The sequence below is a fragment of the Onychomys torridus genome, chromosome 2 (assembly GCF_903995425.1).
Source record: "Onychomys torridus chromosome 2, mOncTor1.1, whole genome shotgun sequence".
Classification (NCBI taxonomy): Eukaryota; Metazoa; Chordata; class Mammalia; order Rodentia; family Cricetidae; genus Onychomys; species Onychomys torridus.
The window spans coordinates 147,681,236-147,702,790 of record NC_050444.1 but is presented as its reverse complement, the minus strand read 5'-3'; the positions used below and the strand labels follow the sequence as shown (position 1 = coordinate 147,702,790).

General features: G+C 44.3%; 1 protein-coding gene across 2 annotated transcripts in view; it reads left to right on the top strand.

The window, feature by feature from the left end:
- The first annotated feature begins 9,410 nt into the window (after window positions 1-9,410).
- Cep85 (centrosomal protein 85) overlaps window positions 9,411-21,555 on the top strand; it is a 42,239-nt gene continuing 30,094 nt past the window's right edge. For both annotated transcript variants that reach the window (XM_036177404.1, XM_036177405.1), the window contains exon 1: window positions 9,411-9,525. The gene's annotated coding sequence lies outside the window, so the exon portion shown is untranslated. The remainder of the gene's footprint in view (window positions 9,526-21,555) is intronic.

The following is a 21,555-nucleotide window of genomic DNA, read 5'->3' as shown; positions in this document are numbered from 1 at the left end:
ACCACAGAAGCTGGGCGTGGATCAGTGTGTAGCCCAACACTGGGAGGGATGTGGCCGCTGCACTGTGTGGTGTGCTCTCATTACGTGGCCTGGCACCGCAACTCTTAGGGAGGGTGTGTGTTTAGACTGCTCAATATGATGGGGAAAAGTAGAGAGCTGATGGCCAATAAACACAAGGAATTCTGCTTTTTCTGATATCCGTCTGTATAATTTGACCACAATGCTTCAGTGCTCCAGGTCAACGGGCTGAAGGATTGGGAAGTGGGGAGGGGAGGGGAGGGGACGGGGGACATTGACAGTCACTTTATCCCCTTGAGGCTTCATCTCCACATGTATAAAATGAAAGTGTTTGACCAGATGACCTTTGCTTCAGCAGGGGAATCATTCCCAGGGAGTCCTTGGGCCTTAATCAGCTGACCCTACTTTCTCTTTCTTTTTTTTTTCCTGCAAAATGGCCCAGACTGTTCAGTGTCAGGATGAGAGTTAAATGCTTATATGACAGTGTGCGAGCCTTTTCCTCCTGGGCCTTGGTTACTCTTGGCCTCATCAGGTCTCCTCCAGGTGAGGGTGAGAGCAACAATGTCCGTGCAGTGGTCATGGAGTCATCCCAAACCGGACTCTACCCAGGACCACGTCATACCCGGGGATTCACTGACAACCTTAAAGACAGGGTGCACCAGTGCTGTAGACCGTGGACCAGGACCCATCTTAGACGTTAACAGACAGGCAAGCCGTGCAAGGCTGGGTGCCCCTGGAGACTGAGGCTGGAGAATTATTCTGAGTTTGATACCAGCCTGGGTTATATAATCAAGGCCCTGTCTCAAATAAATAAACAGACATATACACAAAACACCCCAAAATGGCTGAAAGTGTTGCTCAGTGATGGAGCACTTGCACAGCATGGACAAGGCCTTGAGTGTGATTCCCAAAACAGAAATAAAGTCATGCGAACCCCAAACATACATACTCCAAGAAAAAAATAAACCAGAAAGCAGGAGCTAGGTACAGTGGTACTTGTTTGTAATCTCAGTGCTTGAGAGCTGGAGCTGGAGTTAGGAAGATCAGGAGTTCAAGGTCATTCTCAGCTACATAGTGAATTTGCTAGCCTGGGCTTCAGGGAACCTTGCCTCAAACAGCAAACTCAAGAAGTATTGAAAGCTGGGCAGCAGTGGTGGCACATAACTTTAATCCCAGCACTTGGTAGGCAGAGGCAAGTGATCTCTATGAGTTCAGGGCCAGCCTGGCCTACGGAACGAGTTCCAGGACAGCAGGGCTACACAGAGAAACCCTGTCTTGAAAAAAACAAACACAAAAACAAAACAAACAATGAAGTTCAATTCAGCATTCTTTTTTCTACTTATTTAGAGAATAAGCACATGTGTGCACAACATGGGCAGTTTTGCCACAGGACAGTACCTGGAGATCAGAGAACAAATACGTGGAGTCAGGTCTCCTCCACCATCCTGTGGGTTCTAGGGGTCCAATCAGCTGTCAGGCTTGCACAGCACGTGCTTTACCCATTGAGCCATCTTGACATTCCTTTTGAAACAGGTTCAGTATGTGGATCAGGCTGGCCTTGAACTCGCTATACTGCTGTCTCAATCTCGAGTGTGAACATAACAGGCATGCACCACTGAATTTGGCTCTTCCCGTTCTCTTTGGTTAAATAAGAAAGTTATATTTAACCGAATCTAACATTTAAAAAATTTATGAGTGTGAGTGTTTTTGTTTGTTTTTAGATGAGGTCTCCTGATGCAGCCCTGGCTGTCCTGGAATTTACTATGTAGACAAAGCTGGCCTCAAACAGAGATCTGCCTGCCTCTGAGTGTTTCCCTGCACGTGTGCTTGGTGCCTGTTGTTTGATGTTGGGTGCTAGGGGCCACAGTAGAGAGGGAAGCAGAGGAGACACTGTAACAGGCTTTCTTTGGGCCACCAACCATCTCCCAAATAAAGACACAGACTTATTATTAGTTATGAATGCTCAGCCTTATCTTGTGCATATCCCACTAGCTCTTGTAACTTGTTTTAACCTGTTTCCCTTCATCTACATTTTCCTGGGGCTTTTTACCTTTCTTTCCTTCTGCATGTCCTACCTTCCTGCTTCCTGCATGGCTGGCAGCTGCCTGGCTGGCCCCAGACATCTCCCTCTCTTTCTCCCTTGTTCTCTCCTCCTTCTGGTTTTCTTTCTCCTAGATCCCTCCTCTTACTTATTCTCTCTGCCCGCCAGCCCCACCTATCCCTTTACTGCCTAGCTGTTGACCATTCAGCTTTATTAGACCAATCAGGTGCCTTAGGCAGGCAAAGCAACATGTCTTTACATCACTAAACAAATGCAGCATAAACAAATGCAATGCACTTTTACATAGTTAAAGTAATATTCCGCAACCATACAAGCTTGGAAAACACTGACATCCAGCTAGCTCACTGTTACTTTATTCAAACATATACAAGGTTAACAGGGGCTGAGAAAGGTTCCAACTACCAAAGTCATACCAAACGTTCAATCTACCAAGCCATAATCAAAAGTAAGAACTCCAGGTTTGCCAGGAGTATCTTAGGACCAAGGTTGGCCATAAAATGTGCCCAGTAAATGGAATATATTCATGAGATGAACACATTATAATATAGGCTGTAGGAGACTCCCCACACCATATACATAGTAGCAGCAAACATACAGGAACACAACAGAAGCAAAATAAATTCTGGAGTCTGGGGACTGGAGAGATGGCTCAGAGGTTAGGAGCACTGGCTACTCTTCCAGAGGTCCTGAGTTCAATTCCCAGCAACCACATGGTGGCTCACAACCATCTGTAATGAGATTTGGCGCCCACTTCTGGTCTGCAGGCATACATGCAGGTAGAATACTGTATACATAATAAATAAATCTTTTAAAAAAATTCTGGAGTCTGTATTCTTGTAAGCCTTTCTTGATCAAGATGTAGCCAGACACTTTCCTCTGTTCCATTTAGAGGCTTAATATTAATTACAAACTGTTTGGTCTATGGCTCAGGCTTCTTAATAGCTAGCTCTTTCATCTTAAAAACCCATTTCTATTAATCTATGTGTTGCCCTGTGGCTGTGGAGTTACCAGTCTGCTGGCATGTTGCTCCTTGGGCAGTGGGCTGCTCCGACTCCACTCTCTCCCCTCTGTATCTCTCTTGAATTTCCCACTTTGCATTGTCCTGCCTTACCATAGGCCATAGCAGCTGTTGGATGGTCTTTCTACACTGTGAATATGAGTTGCTACTGTTGGTTAATAAAGAAAGCTGTTTGGCCAGTGGTGAGGCAGAATGAGGTTAGGTGGTACATTCAAACTGAAGATGAAAAAGGGTGGGGTCAGGGAAGTTACCAGCCCACCACCCAAGGAGCAACATGCCAGCAGACCAAGTAACCTCATAGCCACTTGATGGTAAACATACCTCCACTATGTCAAAAAACTGAGTGAGCCCGAGCCATCAGCCAAAATCACAGCTTTGGTCCTAGCCACGAAGCTTAACAATTTAAAACCTCTCCTGGTCAGAAAAAGATTACAGATATACAATAGGACAGATTTAGATGGAAAAAAAAAATCTCTAAACAGTTTACAGTGTATGTAAAAATGTGAATAGGCTTGGAAGAGAAAGGAAAAGTAGTAGAGGCAGTTATATAAAAAAAAAAAATAAATAGTTTTAAAAAACAAAGTCTTTAAAGAGACAGTAAAAGTAATATAAAAGAAATAAGCTGCCGGGAAGTGGTGGTACACGCCTGTAATCCCAGCACTCGGGAGGCAGAGCCAGGCAGATCTCTGTGAGTTCGAGGTCAGCCTGGTCTACAAAACGAGTTCCAGGAAAGGTGCAAAGCTATTCAGAGAAACCCTGTCTCGAAAAACAAAAAACAAACAAACAAACAAACAAAAGATGGGAAATAAAAAGTCTAGATTATGTATAGTATTGTGTTTTCTTTGAATTTTTGACTGTTAATGAGCTAACTGCAGAAAAGACATTTGATTGTAAAGGCTGCTAAGTTAAACTAACATATATCTTAAAGGTATCTTGACTTCAAAACTTATGTCTAAGGATACACTGCTTTGGAAAAGAGGTTCTGCTGTTGTTTCCACAGAAGATGAGAAGCTGTGGATTCCTTCCAGGTTAATAGGGTTCCATCAAGAAAGACCCCCTGAGATGTCTCCAATGGGAACGATGGCTCAGATGATCCAACATCCAGAACATCTTCAAGGCAACTGGCTAAGATGATGCAGCCTCACAGAGTGCTACAGCCAAGATTTAACCATAATTCTAAAATTTCTCAGGATTCCCATAAGATTGCCAATGTCTCCAATCAGCAGGAAGTAGTATGAAAAGCTATGCCCAAATTCTCAAAATATTGTTTATGAATGTTTTTTTATTTAAAGGTGGTTGATTATAATGCAATCTCTTTCTAAAGACAAAAGGAGGCTATGATATCAAAATGATTTAAAAAAGATAGATTATTGAATCTACTTTGATCCAAAAAACAACTGTTAATCTCAAAATACTTTACATTGATATGCATTTGGTTTATTGATATATATTTAAGGTCAATTTTGTTATATTGTATGTATATTTCTACTCTTGTTTAAGGTGTTAGATTTATGCAACTCATTTAAAATTGTAATATATCATTAAGAAATACAGATTAATAGTTTGTCATCTATGATAATAAAACTTATAGTCATGTTAGTTTTCTAGATATACAAAGATATATTTTAATTAGGTAGGTAATCTCCAAGCATTTCAAAGACCTACGGAATATGGCATTTAAAATATTTTAAGAGGGGCTGGAGAGATGGCTCAGAGGTTAAGAGCACTGGCTGTTCCTCCAGAGGTCCTGAGTTCAATTCCCAGCAACCACATGGTGGCTCACAACCATCTGTAATGAGATCTGGTGCTTCTTCTGGTCTGCAGGGATACATGCAGACAGAACACTACATACATAATAAATAAATTTAAAAAATATTTTATTTCTAATGGTTTTTGTTTGTTTTTTGAGACAGGGTTTCCCTGTGTAGCTTTGCACCTTTTTCCTGGAGCTCACTTGGTAGCCCAGGCTGGCCTCAAACTCACAGAGATCCGCCTGGCTCTGCCTCCTGAGGGCTGGGATTAAAGGTGTACGCCACCACTGCCCGGCTAAAAAAAATATATTTTAAGAACTTAGACTTTTCTGGACAATGAGACACGTCTGCTCTTGGCAGCACCAATTACTTCAAAGAAGACGATGGCATTGAAGACACTCATTATAGAGTTTGCTTACAATATGGAAAAGACTAACCATTTGGGCAAGAAACTGCTCTTGCCTGGACTGCTTGTGGTGATATTGTGTTCCCCAAAATATTGTGCACCCAAATAAACTTATCTAGGGTCAGAGAACAGAACAGCCACTAGATACAGAGGCCAGAAAATGATGGTACACACGCCTTTGATCCTAGCATTCCAAAGGCAGAGATCCATCCAGATCACTGTGAGTTCAAAGCCACACTGGTAACAGCCAGGCATGGTGACACATGCCTTTAATCCCAGGATGGATTTCTGATGGCAGAAAGCAGAAAGGTATATAAGGTGTGAAAACCAGGAACTAGGCTGGTTAAGCTTTTAGGCTTTTGAGCAGCACAGTTCAGCTGAGAGTCATTCAGTCTGAGGAAATAGGATTAGCTCAGGAATTGGCAAGGTGAGGTAGCTGTGGCTTGTTCTGCTTCTCTGATCTTTCAGAGTTCACCCCAATACCTGGCTCTAGGTTTGTTTTTATTAATAAGACTTTCTAAGATTTGTGCTACAATATGTTGTATAAACTGGACATGCAGGACCCATGGGAAAATGACCACTGAACTTTGCCAAAACAGGGTGGGATGGTCCTTCAGCCTCCTGCTTCAAAGAAGAAACTACCAGACATTCTTCAGGACACAGAGAAAAGTGACTGATGAACTCTGTCAATAGGCAAGACTTCAAATTTCCTGCTTCACTGAAAAGTATGCCAGGGACTCTAGGCCTGTAGGCTGAAGATGGATGCCCCAATGTTACAGAGGAACTTTGGGTGACTGTCCAGGCAGCCAGATGTCTCTGTCATTCCTAGAATTTTGGAAGTTGCTTACAATGCACTTCCTATTTACTTAGATAATACTATATCTTTCTGGGGTCTTTGATGGAGTTGAAGACTAGATAGCTGTAATTATAGTTTTCCTTGGTTATAATAAAAGGTAAATTAGATATGAAACTTTAGTCTCACAAATATAGGATAGATGATAGAATATTTTCTTTAATTTTGCTAAATACAAATAAACTAGATATTGTAACTATAATTCTCATTTGATAACTCTTTTATTATATGTAATTTTCTATATTAAAATGAAAACTTTCCTTTTTGATTAGACAGAAAAGGGGCAGTGATGTAGGCTTCTGTATGCTCTGAATAAGTGTTGCTACTGTTGGTTAATAAAGAAAGCTGTTTGGCCAATGGGGAGGCAGAAAAGGGTTAGATGGTACATTCAAACTGAAGATGGAGATGAAGAAGGATGGAGTTAGGGCAGACACCCCCTCTCTGCCCAAGGAGCAACATGCCAGCAGACTGATAACACCACAGCCACAGGGCAATCCATAGAGTAATAGAAGTGGGTTAATTTAAGATGAAAGAGCTAGCTATCAAGAAGCCTGAGCCATAGACCAAACAGTTTGTAATTGATAATTATGCCTCTGAGTGATTATTTTATAAAAATGGCTGCTGCCCAGGTGGGACTGGGTCTGATGGAGAAACTTCAGTCTCCAGCGAGACAATCCCATCAGAGAGTTGAACTTCTGGAGGGCTGACACCTTTAATATTAGTTGCCACCTGCTGTTAATCTGACATATCTCTAGGTTACCAGCAACCAAAACATAGCAAAGGCTTTGCTGAAACATTTCTCTCAAAGCCAGACACAAAGGCTTTACTTACATATCACTACAGGTGCCCACAAAGGCCAAAAGAGGGAGCTGGAACTGGATTTATAATCAGTTGTGCGCTATAGTGTGGGTGCTAGGAACCAAATCCCAATCTTCTGTAAGAGCAGCAAGTGCTTTTTACCATTGAGCCATCTCCCCAGTCCTAAATCTAGTCTTTTTACTTTTAATCATGCTAGTTGGTATACTTCCATTAATATATTTTATTAAATATACAGCAAGTCTTTTAAAACTAATGTAGTGGGGGCTGGAGAGATGGCTCAGAGGTTAAGAGCACTGATTGCTCTTCCAGAGGTCCTGAGTTCAATTCCCAGCAACCACATGGTGGCTCACAAACACCTGTAATGAGATGCAGTGCCCTCTTCTGGTCTGCAGACGTACATGCTGTATACATAAATAAATAAATCTTAAAAAACAAAACAAAACAAAACAAAAACAACTAATGTAGCAACCATAGCATTTGGAAGGTAGGACAGGACAACCAGGAGTTCAAGGTTTCCCTGAATTAAAAAGTGAGCATGGGGCTAGCTTGGTTTACATGAAACCCTGCGTCAACAAACCAACAAATAATAATAAAGTAACTGAAGATTTATGAATATTCTTTGAAATGAGAGCCTAAAGACTATTGAAATATAAGGACTAATTTTCACATGAAAGTTATCACATGATGGAGTTATTTTTAAAGTATAGAGGGAAACTGAGGCATATTTGTTCACACCTGAAATCTTAGCACTTGGGAAATGGATGCAGAAGGATTAGTTCAAAGTTGACCTTGGCTGTAAAGCCAGCCCCAGGCTAACCTGGACTATACAAAACCCAGCCAAAAACAAAACAAGGGGAAGTCAAGATCCACTGAGGTTCTGTCAGGCGACTGTCCAGACCCCAGCACCATATCAGGTGGCTCACAAATGCCTCTAAGTCCAGCTTCAGGGGATCCAGTGCCTTCTGACTTCTGAGGGTACAGGTGCATGCGTGCATGCATGCGTGTGCACCCCCCCACCACAAATAATAAAAATAAACCTTAAATTAAAAAAAAAAAAGTACAAGAACCCATTCAGGAGGCCAATGTCAGAAGCATCAGGAGTCTGAGGTCAGCCTGTGCCAAATAGCAAGACTGTAGCGGGAATTCTAATTGGTCAGATATCGGGGTGAATACTGAAAGATCAGAGAAGTAAAGCAGCAGCCAAATCTTACCTCTACAATTCCTCAGACTAAAAAAGGGGCCGATCTCCCGTTTCTGCCCACCTTATACTCCTCTCTCAGCCTGGCCATGTCACTTTCTGTCTCCTGTCTATACAGACCTCCAGACCTCTATGGTTAACTAATGGCTAGCTCTACTCTCTTATCTTCAGGCAAATTTTATTTGTTAGAGCACAAACAAAATATCACCACACAAGACCTTGTTGAAGAGAAGGGCTGTACAAATACACTTGGTTTTTTTGTTTGTTTGTTTGAGACAGGGTCTTACTATGTAACCCAGGTTACCATCAAACTCCTGATCCTCCTGCATCAGCCTTCTGAATTGTGATTACAGGCATACTGCATCACCCCAGCTCATAAATGTACGCTGTTGGACATTTAAAGTCCAACATGTCCACCGTTTGAAGTCTTCTCTTTTCAGGACCAGCTCTTCTTCTTCGTCTTGTCCTTGTTTCCTCCTTCCCCACAAAAGAAACAGAAGCCATCAACTGGGAAAACTCAACTTTCTGCTCATTAGTTCATGAAGTTTTATTTTTAGACATCCAGCCTTAACATTCATAGTAATAAATCTCTAATTCCTAATTTCAGAGAAATTTCTCTAAATTCATCTGTCACTCACTCCCAGGTTCCACATCCATCAATTTGTTATTCTTACATGTTTTTAAATGTTATTGTGTGTCTATGTGTGAATGTAGTGTGTGTATGGGTGTGTGTGTGCGAGTGTGTGTGTGTGTGTGTGTGTAGACCAGAAGAAAGAGTCGTGAGCTGGGAACCGAACTTGCGACCCCTGAAAGAGCGGCAATCACCCTTAGCCGCTTCATTAACTATTAATAGGCAGTGACCCAGGTAGGTGACTGGCACCTTCTGACCCCCTCGTTCCGGAGGGAGGCGGGTGAGGATTGACGGGATTCCCTAATGCCCGGCCTCTAGTCTCCGCCCCCGCCAAAGCCCTGCAGCCACCCTGAGCCTCGCTGACACAGCGCCACCTTGAGGCAGGACCGGGTAAGGAGCGAGGAGTCAGAGCGAGGCAGCGGCCGGGTCATGCGCAGAGCGGTCCAGCCGTCCAGCGCCTCCTACGCAGTGATCCACCCGCCCACAAGCGAGGGCACCGTGCAGGGGGCGGGGCACCAGAGCGGCCCGAGTTCCTATTGGTCGAAGCTAGGCAGAGAGAGGCGGGACAGCCACGCGCCTCGACTTCCTATTGGTCAGAGGCCGGCAGGAGGGGGCGGCGCTGGGCAGCGCGCGCTCGGGAGGCGTGCGGTCTGACGGGCGTGTAGCGGCCGTTAGGGGACCCGAGGAGCCGATTCGCTGCTCGTGCGGACGTGGTGGCCGCCGTCAGGACCTCAGGGCCAGGGATCTCGCCGCCCGCTCTCAGGCCCGTGTAAGTCCTCCTTGGGGGCTCCCGCGGGCGCCGCAGTCCCCGTCCCTCACTCGGAAGCCCCGGGGAAACCGTGGAAACTCGGGACCTACCTTCGTGGGGGGGTCCCGGGGGAGCGAGGCGCATGCGCAGGCGGGCCGAGCCGTAATTCCGGCCCAAGCTCTTGGCGCGCCGGCTGGGTTTCCTGGATAACGATCCCCCCACGCCCCCTGGCGTCCCGGTCGTCGCCTCCGCCGGCGCCTGGCTTTCCCCTTGCCACTAACTGCACAGCAGTTGCCATACTGGGTGCCAGACGCCCCCGCGGAGCCCACGGCCCGCGGGGAAGACCCGGGGCAGGGTGCAGACGTTAAAGTTCCCCCGGGCCCGGGGCGGAAGGCGCTGGCGTGGCCGCGTCCCCGAGCCGTCGCCGCCGAGGTGGCGCCTGAGCTGGGAGCGGGACGCCGAGGGGCGGAGGGCGCTGGGCTCCGCGGGGAGAGGCCACCGGGTTCCCGTGCGTGGGACGGCCCCCCACCCCGACCCCCTCACCCCCCACCCCGACCCCCTCACCCCCCACCCCGACCCCCTCACCCCCCCAGGCCACCAGGTTCCTGTGCGTGGGACGGCCCCCCCACCCCGACCCCCTCACCCCCTCACCCCCCACCCCGACCCCCTCACCCCCTCACCCCCCACCCCGACCCCCTCACCCCCCCAGGCCACCGGGTTCCCGTGCGTGGGACAGGCCCCCCACCCCGACCCCACCCCCTCCCCACCCGGAATTGGCTGACGCTGAGGTCAGTGGTGTGGACGTTGAGGAACCTGGCCTGAGGCTTGGGGTGAATCGAAAATTGGATGTATTGAGTTTGTCTCACAGAGCATCCAAGCACTTGCCTTTAGTAAATCAGGAAGGTCAGACCATGGCTGTTTGGGGTTCTTTGTTGCTGTTGAAATACCGAGCGTTAAAGAAGCCCTTTGCCCTGTTGAGGCAGGCACTCTACTCTTGTCCTCTGCCCTCCCTTTTCTTTCTGGTTTTTGGTTTTGCTATGTGGTCCAGGCTGGCCTGGGATTTCGGTACATCCCAGGTGGGGCTTTTGTTGTTGTTGTTTTGGATTTTTCAGACAGTCTCACTGTGTAGTCCTGGCTGACCTGAAACTCAACTATGTAGACCAGGTTGGCCTTGAACTCACAGAGATGCTCCTGCCTTTGCCTCCCTTGCTGGGATTAAAGATGGGCGCCACCATATCAGCCCCAGGCTGTCTTGAGTTCATGTTACCTTTTGCCTTAGTCTCCATAGTGTTGAGCTTGCAGGCTTGAACACAACCAGTAGTTTTTCCCTGCACAGAGCCAGGGAAATAGTAGGTGCTCAGTAAATTTGGGTTGATGAATACAGTATCCAGCTAGGACTTTTTTTAAAAAAATATATTTATTTATTAATTTTTTTTCATTTTACATATCAACCCCAGTTCCCCCTCCCCTTCTCCCGCCTCCTCACCTCCCTCCCACTCTATCCCCATCCACTCCTCAGAGTGGGTAAGGCCTCCCATGGTAGTCACCAAAATCTGGCATACCAAGTTGAAGGGGAGCCTAGCCCCTCCTCATTGTATCAAGGCTGAGCAAGGTATCCTACCACAGGGAATGGGCTCCAAAAAGTCAGTTCATGCACCTGGAATAAGTCCTGGTCCTGCTGCCAGGGACCCCACAAACAGATCAAGCCACACAACTGTCACCCACATTCAGCGGGCCTAGTTCAGTCCCATGCAGGTTCCCGAGCTGTCAGTCCAGAGTCAGTGAGCTCCAACTAGCACCAGTCAGCTGTCTCTGTGGGTTTCCCCATCATGATCTTGATCCCTTCTCCCCCTCCTCCTCCTCCCTTTTTGAATGCCAAATGCCGTTTATTGAAGGAGGGAGGAGGTCTTAAATACAGACTTACAACACAATGGGAGAACCCTGGAGGGCAGAAGTTCGCTTCTGATGTTTTTTTTTCTTGAAGCTGAGGATCAAACCCGGGGCCTTGCGCTTGCCTAGCTCTACCATTGCAATAAATCCCGCCCCCCCTCCCCTTAAGCTTCCCTTAAAGTATTCAGGAGGGTGGAATCTCTCAGGGAATTAGCATAGGGAGGATATCAAGGTCAAGGTCGGCAAGCAAGGCAACAGTTACCCAAAAACGGGGGCCAGGGCCCTACAGGTCCTCCCTTTTACTAAAAAATGAGCTTCTGACTTAGGTTGCATGGGATGTCAGCAGGTCACCTTATCCATCATGGAGACACCTGTCCAGGCCACACAGGTGTTCTGTCTTAGGTTGGTGAGCACCCCCCAGGCCTTACCCGTCTCTGAATACTCATCATCATACAGGCTCAATTGTGTGAGAGCTGCAGAGTTAACTGTTGCCAAAGATCTCTAAGTGGTGCTGGGCTTGCAATCTGTGTGTTCGACACAGAAAAGACCAACAGAAGTCTTAACCCACCCATAGCCAGTAGGCTAAAGGCAGCTGAGCCATTCCCTTCCTTAATGACCCTTACTGCAAATTGGAATACTTGTAAGATGGTATCCCGAGAGCAAACTTGAGTTTGTAAATTTATATCTTTCAAAGCCAATCTAAATATATATAACTATTGATTTAAATTTGTCATGCCCAATAGAATGAAAGATTAATTAACTGTGGTAGCTACTTTTGCTGCTAGGGTCTCCACTGTGCTAGCTGTAGTAACCAGTTATGAAATGGCAATCCCAGAAACAGTAGTAGTGGTGGTCGTCACTGTTAGAACAGCAACAACGGCAGCAGCGATGTCAAATTCTCTTCAGGAGCGTGTGGGTATCCATTGGCGTGGACACAACTCCAGGAACACGTACCGCCAAGGCCCATTAATCTTGATCCCAGCACGACTTAAGCTGGCAGCTCTGCAAAAGTACAACTAAGAACCATAAAGGAAAAACAGGCAGCTCACAAGAACTAATGGTCTCATAATGGCTACATTCAGACTCACAAATTTTAAGGTCTCTTCAAAGGGGGCTAAATGAATTTTAGGAGGCCAAAAAAAAATGTTGCACAGAGCCATTCCTGAGAAGTAGGTACTGCTCCAGCATGAATAGGGTTGTGAGAATGAAAATGCTTAGCTGGCATGCTATTGTTAATAAATGGAGGTCAGTGATCTTCAGTGTTATCCTTAATCTCCAAGGTGTCTGGGTGACATGTTCTCAAACATACTTGAAAAAGGAGTTACCTCTCTTTCTCTTCCTTCACTCTTGTTCCCAGGGACTGGTCTCTGCTCTCTTCTATGCCCCTTCTTTGCCCCTTCTCTCCCATCCCCTCAATAAACCTCCCATGTGGGCCCTGTTGTATGGTGTGACTCCTTCCCTGCTGGTTTAAAAATACTTTTGGTGCTGAGATTTAGATTCAGTCTGAGACATGCTGGGACCCTGCACCTGGCCCACCAATGACAGCCCTACTTTTTTCCCACCTAACGAATTGCTGGGTCGCTCCATCCAACACTGATGATTTTTTTGTGTGTGTGTGAGTTCCAGGGAGTCTACTTGGATCCACTTCAAACAGCCTGATGGTTCCACAGAGCCTGGACAGTGAAGTGTCCAGCTAGCTACCCCAGGACATGGTCAGCACCCCAGATTCCTAGGTCCCCCAAAGATGATTGATATCCCCCAGACCAGCAGGAAGCAGTCTCGAGAACACAGCACCCTCATCCCTGCCTCACCTGCTACCCCTTTCTAACTCCTCACCTTTTTATAATAAACAGAAGGGAGGAATGTTGGCATTTAGGCATCTGTACTGGTTTGCCCTTAGGGTCCTGTCAAGATATATCTTCAGTTGCAGCCACTAAGAGCACCCCTTGGGCATTCACTATATTTCCTTATAAAAGGGGGCCTTGTACACCTCCAGTCTCTTTCTCTTCCTTCAATCTCATCTCCAGGTACCAGTCTCTATTCCCTTCCCTGCCCCTTCTCTCCCCTCCTCTCAATAAATCTCCCATGAGAAGAAAAAAAAAAAAGAAAAAGCAGTTACCATACATTACCTTCTGGAGAATCCAACCGCATGGCTACAGTTCCTAGGCTTACATTAATGCTTGCCAAAGCTGGCTCTATTGGGCTTTCAATCCCCATTGGCATCGGAAGGGGAGTTTTTCACGAAGGCCTAATAGGTTTCTGCCATGTTGGGCTTCTGCTGTAGCCACGGCGCACTCAGCGCTCAGAAACCCTATGAGGAATTTCATTGTCCTTAATAGTGTAATGTTTCATTGAGGGTTGCTCAGTAATTGAGTAATACCAGATCTTATAAGCAATAGTCATGCTAGGGTCCTCCATGCCATATATATAGCCTTATGGTTCTGTGGGTTACAGTCTGATTATTCTTTGCTTTCTATCTAGAATCCACTTATGAGTGAGTACATACCATGTTTATCTTTCTGAGTCTGGGTTACCTCACTCAGGATGATTTTTTCTAGTTCCATCCATTTGCCTGCAAATTTTATGCTGTCATTGTTTTTCTCTGCTGAGTAGTACTCCATTGTGTATATGTACCACATCTTAATCCGTTCTTTAGTTGATGGGCATCTAGGTTGCCAAGCCTTTCCAGGTTCTGGCTATTACAAATAATGCTGTGATGAAAATAGTTGAGCATGTAACTTTGTGGTATGGTTGAGCATTCCTTGGGTATATGTCCCAAGAGTGGTATGGCTGGGTCTTGAGGTAGTTAGATTCCCAATTTTCTGAGAAACCGCCATACTGATTTCCACAGTGGTTGTACAAGTTTGCACTCCCACCAACAGTGGAGGAGTGTTCCCTTTGCTGTGCATCCTCTCCAACATAGACTGTCTTTAGTGTTTTTGATCATAGCCATTCTGACAGGTGTAAGGTGGTATCTCAGAGTCGTTTTGATTTACATTTCTCTGATGATTAAGGATGTTGAGCATTTCTTTAAATGTCTTTCAGCCATTTGTGATTCTTGTTTTGTGAATTCTCTGTTTAGCTCTTTAGCCCATTTTGTAATTGGATTGTTCGGTATTTTGATGTCTAGTTTCTTGAGTTCTTTATATACTGTGGAGATCAATCCTCCGTCAGATGTGGGGTTGGTGAAGATCTTTTCCCATTCTGTAGGCTGTCTTTTTATCTTATTGACCGTATCTTTTACCCTGCAAAAGCTTCTCAGTTTCAAAAGGTCCCATTTATTAATTGTTGTGCTCAGTGTCTGTGCTGCTGGTGTTATATTTAGGAAGTGATCTCCGGTGCCAATGCGTTCAAGAGTACTTCCTACTTTCTCTTCTATTAAGTTTAGTGTAACAGGATTTATGTTGAGGTCTTTGATCCACTTGGACTTGAGTTTTGTGCATGGCAACAGATATGGATCTATTTGTAATCTTTTACATACTGACATACAGTTATGCCAGCACCATTTGTTGAAGATACTTTCATTTTTCCATTGTATAGTTTTAGCTTCTTTGTCAAATATCAGGTGTTCATATGTGCTAGGACTTTTGAAACTGCCACTTTTGACCCCCCCCCCCACCCCTTTGCCTGGAAAAATTTTACGGAGACCTTGAGTATATATAAATTTGCCTGGAAAATTTTTATGAGCTCTTAATTGTATAAAAATCAAACACTTGCTTATAAGTGATAAAGAAACTTACTTTAAAACAATTATTTTGGAGCTTGGTATGGTGGCTCATGTTTGTAATCCAGGCACTCAGGAGGCTGAGGCAGAATTCCCTAGGTGTTCAGTGTTAGCCTGGTCTACATATTGAGTTCTAGACCAGCCAGGGCTACATAGCAAGACTTTAACTCAAAACACAATTCTTTGGTCTGTGTATAATTTTTACCATTTTCTTAAGATAAAGGTAATATGCATATTAATGAGGTAGATGTGCTTATAATTCAGTATTGCCAGGGATGGTGTTCCATGCCTGTATTCTCGGCACTTGGAAGATAGAGGCTTTTGAGGGTAATCCTTGGCTACATAACAAATGCTAGGCCAGCTAGGATTACAGGAGACTGTCTCTGAAACCAAAAGAAGTCATGGCTGAGTGTTTGATACTGCAGGATACAGACCATCTTCGACATTTTTCAGAGTTGATATTTTGATTTTATCACCGTCAATATTGAGAATACTGCTTCCCATAAATACAAAGTACAAAATGGCAGGTGTGTTTAGGGCCATTTAATATTTGTGGGGGGGGGGAGGAAGGAAGGGGGGGAAGGAGGGGGAGAGAGACAAATAACTTTCAGGTTCTCTCCTTATACCATAGGATCCAAGGATTGACTTAGGTCATCGGGCTTGTGGCAAGTCATTTTACCTGCTGAGCCATCTCATCAGCCCGGCAGATAGCAGTTTTTCACGTCAAATATTTGAACATCATATATTACATGCACACACTATATAAAGCTTCATGTGCCAAGGATGACTTTGAATTTCTGGTCTTGCCGCCTCCTCTGTAGTGCTGGGATTGCAAGCGTATATTACCCTGCTCAGTTTTGTGTGTACTCCCAGCTCAGAGCTTTGTGTATACTAGAGAATTACTCCACCAAGTAAGGTACATCCCTAGCCTTTTTTGGTTTTCTTTCTGTTTTGTTTTTTTTTTTTTTTTTTGAGATCTCACCTGGCCCTGGCTAGCCTGGAACTTCCTGTGTAGATCAGGGTGTCCTCAAATTCATAGAGATCCTTTTGCCTCTGCCTCACAAGTACTCAAAGATGTGTGTTGCCATGCCTGCCTCCTTCTGTTTTTTGTTATTTTGTTTTGCTTGTTTGTTTTGGTTTTTTTGAGACTCTGTAGTTTTTGGTGCCTTTCCTGGATCTTGCTCTGTAGACCAGGCTGGCCTCGAACTCATAGTCCTTATCTCCACTTCTCAGGTGCTGGGATTACAGGCATACATCACCCAAAACAAACTATTTTGATAGTAACAACACAAAAAAGGTAGTAGGAAAATATTAAAACTATTTTGTTTGTAAAACTATGCTTTCATAAGAGGAGAAAACTTTGAATGCACAGTAAAAGCAGTGTAGTTGAGCTGGGCAGTGGTGGCATAAGCCTTTAATCTTAGCACTTGGGAGGCAGAGGCAGCCAGATCTCTGAGTTCGAGGTCAGGCTGGTCTACAGAGAGTTCCAGTACAGCCAGAGCTGTTACATAGAGAAATGCTGTCTTGAAAAACAAAACAAAGTGTAGTTAATGACCTACAATGGCCTCAAAGCTGACCCAAGATGGTTGAGGCAGTGTGTTTGGTATTGTATAGCTTGGGGGCACCCATAGTGTCAAGTGTTCATATCATATGTTCAGAACCACAGCTGGAGTGAAGTCAAGCAATGCAGAACAGGTGAGCATTGCTAGAAACATTTTGGATTTGTTCATGTGTTTGATTTTGAATTGACAATTGGCTGTTGTATATTGAGAAACCTGTTTAGATTTTTCACAATGTCCACTTTGCATTGTATCACCTATCAGCCTGTAGTTTAAGAAGTTGTGTGCTGAAGCTGGCCAGAGAGCACCCCCCCACACACACACACACAGGTTTTCTCTGTGTAGTTTTGGTGCCTGTTCTGGATCTCGCTCTGTAGACCAGGCTGGCCTCAAAACCACTGCCTGGTGGCACACACCTTTAATCTCCCACACTCTGGGAGGCAGAAGCAGGCAGATCTTCCAAGTTCAAAGCCAGCCTGGTCTACAGAGTGAATTCTAGGACAGCCGAGGCTACACAGAGCAACCCTGTCTTGAAAAACAAAACAAACAAAAATGTATGTTGGGCCTTGAGGATGACTCAGTGGATAAAGGTGTTTGCTGCCAAGCCTAAGGACTGAGTGTACATATGCACACTCAAACACACACACACAAGCAGAAGGTTGACGGCAGTAATCATTATCAATTTCCACCTTGTTCATTGAGACAGGATCATCAAACCCAGAGCTTTTCAGTGTAGTTGGTCTTGCTAGCCTGCTCACTCTGGGGATCTGTTGTCTCTGCCCTCTGAAGGTGGGATTACAGACAGGTTGCCACTTCTGTTTGGCCTTTACGGGGGTTCTGCTGTCTGCATTTTTGTCCTCATGCTTATGTGTGAGCATTTTAACTACTCACTCATCTCCCCAGCCTCTCAATCTAAATCTTTTCTTTTCCGTAAAAGGAATACGATTAATAGTCACTGTCTCAGAATTGGATAGGAGCATTAAATGTGACACATGGTACTTATATAAAGTATTTATTTAGCACAGGGCTTAATAGACAGGAAGTGCTGTATACATGTTCAATTTGTTAGGTGAATGAGCATTTTTGTAGTGTGAGTGCTTAGTTATGTTGGGTGCTTTTACCTCCTTCCTACCTTCATTCAGTTGTATCTCTTTAGCTGCATAGCTGGTTATTTGTGCTGTTTCTTGTATACTTGTTTATTTTACTTTTAGAGAGTCTCTATCCTTCAGTGAGTACTAAAAATCTTTTTTTTTCTTTTTTTCTGGAGCTGAGGACCGAACCCAGAGCCTTGCACTTGTTAGGAAAGCGCTCTACTACTGAGCTAAATCCCCAACCCCTAAAAATCTTTTTTAAGAAATGTCTTTGAAATTTATTATATTTTATGTGGTATGTGTGTTTATCCGTGTGAGTGTGGGCACACTTGCGGCATGGCATGTGTATAACAGGTCAAAGGACAGCCTCAGGAGTCAGTCCTTGTTTTTCAACTTGTTTGGGACAAGGTCTTTGTTTTTTGCTGCTATATGCACTAAGCTAACTGGCCCATGAACCATTAGAAATTGTTTTGTCTATGCTTCCTATCTCAGTTGTCTGAGCACTGAGATTACCTATGCCTGGCTTCATGGGTTCAGGAGATTTCAACTCAGGGACTCATGAGTGGCTTGTAGGTGCTTTAACCACTAAGCTGTCTCCTCAGTGCAAAACACTTTTTCTTGTTTTGGTTTTTTAGATTTATTTGTATGTGTGTGCACACACGTTAAATTCATACAGAGATTAGAAGAGGGTCTTGGATCTTTTGAAGCTTGAGTTACTTTTGAAGCTCACAACTGCCCGACATGGGTACTAAGAACTGAACTTCTGAGCAGTAAGCGCTCTTAACTGCTGACCTATCTCTCTCTCTAGCCGTGATTTGATGTTTTAGTACAGGTTGACACTGTGTAGTCGAGACTGAAGATCCCATGTTTAGCTTCCGGAGTGCTGGTTTTACAGAGCGCACCACTATGTTCAGGCTAAAAATAATTTCTAGGGTGCTGATTGGATTCTGAGCTTATTAGGAAAAAGTCAAGAATAACTTATTTTATACAGTTTATTTTGTATTCTTTATGGGGATACTTAAAAAACAAACAAACAAACTGAAATACAACATGGCATGGTAACCCAAGCCTCTAATTCCAGACTTTGGGATCTAGAAGCAGGCAGGCTTCAACTACATGGTAAGTTCAAGGCCAGCTAGGGCTACATGAGACTGTTCCTCAACACAAAACAACTCGGGTTGGGGATGTGAAGCCAGGTGTTGTTGTACATACCTGTAATAAGCCTCTTGTCTCTGCCTCTAACCCTCTGGAGCAGCAGTTCTCAACCTATGGGTCTCACCCCTTTGTGGGGGTTGAATGTCCCTTTCACAGGGGTCACATACCAGATATCCTGCATATCAGATACTTACATTATGAGTCATAACAGCAACAAAATTACAGTTATGAAGTAGCAACAAAATAATTTCATGGTTGGGGGTCACCATAACATGAGAAGTGCATTAAAGTGTCAAAGCATTAAGAAGGTTGAGAACTACTGCTCTGGAAGATGGAGCTAAAGGCAGAGACAGGAGGATTACTGCAAGTTCAAGACCAGCCTGGTTTATGTAACAAGACCCCAAAGAAAAACAAAAACAAAAGCCTGAAATACAATTGACATTTGTTTTGTGTAGCCATTGTAGTTTTTGAGAGGACTGTGATTGCATATGGTAACAAATTCAGTGGTTTTTGTATGTTCCAAGGATATTCAACTGTAGCATCTAACCCCTAACATAGTTTGATTACCCTGAAAAGAAAGATTATGTGTTTTAGTAATTACTCTCTATTCCCTGCCTGTTCAGCTCTTATTTCTATAGGGTAAGCTATTCCAGACATTTCATATGAATGAGACCATGTAACATGTAGCTTTTGGTGTTTGGTTTCACTTAGCATATTGTTTAGGTACACATGTGTGCAGGTACGTGTAGGGACCATTGGTTAGCCTCAGGTGTTGTTCCTCAGAGTCATCCACTTGTTGAGACGGGTTTTCAGTGAGACCTGAGGCTCATTGATGAGGCTAGGGTAGCTGGCCAGTACAGGGATCCTTTTATCTCTGCCTTTCCAATGCTGGTCTTATAGGCCTGTGCTGTCATGCCTAGCTTTTTATGTAGATACTGGGGATGGAACTTGGGAACTCATGCTTGCATGGTAAAGCATTTTATTTTCCTGGTCCCCTCATTACCTTTTGTATATGTGGGTGCATTGACACATATATGTGCATGGAGGTTAGAGGTTGATGGTGGGTGTCTATCCCTCTCCACTCACCCACCCCCAGACAGGATCTCTAGTTCTCTGGTTTAGCTAGACTGGCTGGCCAGCAAGCCCTTGGGATCCTCATGGCAGTGCTTCCCTAGATCTGGGATTACAGGCATGCACTAGCTTTTGCATGGGTTCTGAGGATTTGAACTCAGGTCAAATCCTTAACGAGCTAAGGTCTCTAGCTCACCTCATTCCTTTTGTTGTTAAAAGATACCCAGTTTTATAGTTATACCACATTTATCCATTATACTTATTTCATAGATTTAGGGTTGTTTGTACTGGTTTTTTTTTTTTTTTTTTTTTTTTTTTTTTTTGAGCTGAGGACCGAACTCAGGGCCTTGCACTTGCTAGGCAAGCGCTCTACCACTGAGCTAAATCCCCAACCCCTGTACTTTTTGATACATAATTACTAACTTTGTAAATAATGCTGTTAAGGATATTCAGAGAAAAGTTTTGAGTGAATACATATATAATCATTTCTTTGAATATACCATTGATGTTCTTTGTGTATTGAACCAGTTTTCCTGTACATTTTAACCATCATGTCTAGAGACTAGGTAATAGTCCACTCCTATAGTTCTAACTATTTAGAAAGCTAAGGCACAAGGAGTCACTTGAACCCAGGAGTTTAAGGCCAGTCTGGACAAACCAGCAAGACTATTATTGCACACGCACACACGTACACAAAACCCACCAGGCTGAGTATAGAGACACACTTGTAATCCTAGCACTTGGGAGGTAAAGGGCAGGGGGAGGATCAAGGAGACCAAGGCCGGGGCTGCAATACTGAGACCCTGTCCAAAAAAACAAAGCATCATATCTAGAGTAATTATTCCTATTGCAGTATAAATGTCATATAAATATTTGTTGTACTATATTGCTTGGGAAATAATGATGAGAACAAGTCAGATACCTATTCAGTATAGATACAGTTCTCCTGTTCATAGTACATTTTCAGTCTCACTAGCAGCCGTTGAATGGCTAGCCATAGTTGATGATAACTAGCCATCAGTTGAAGCTTTTTGTTGTTGTTTTGTTCTTTGAGGGCTTTTTTTTAACATAATTTATTCATTTTTATTTTATGTGCATTGGTATTTTGTCTGCATGTATGCATATATGGGAGTGTTGAATCCACTGGAGCTGGAATTAACAAACAGTTGTGAGCTGCTATGTGGGTGCTAGGAATTGAACCTGGGTCCTCTAGAAGAGCAGCCAATAAATACTCTTAACCTCTGAGCCATCTCTCCAGCCCCTTGGTTTTTATTTTTATTTTATGTGTGTGATGGGTGTTTGCCTGTATGTATGTCTGTGCAAAATATGCATTCAGTGCCTGAAGAGCCTAGAAGAAAATGTTGAATCCCCTGGAACTGGAGTTAAAGCTGCTTGTTGTGAGGCACTGTGTGGGTGCTGGGATCCAACCCAGGTACCCTCAAAGAGCAACCAGTGAGTGCTCTTACCTACTGAGCCGTCTTTCCAGCCTGTTTGTTTTGGAAACAGTCTCCTGTATAGCTCAGGCTAACCTGGAACTTAGAGTCTTTCTGTTTCTGCTTCC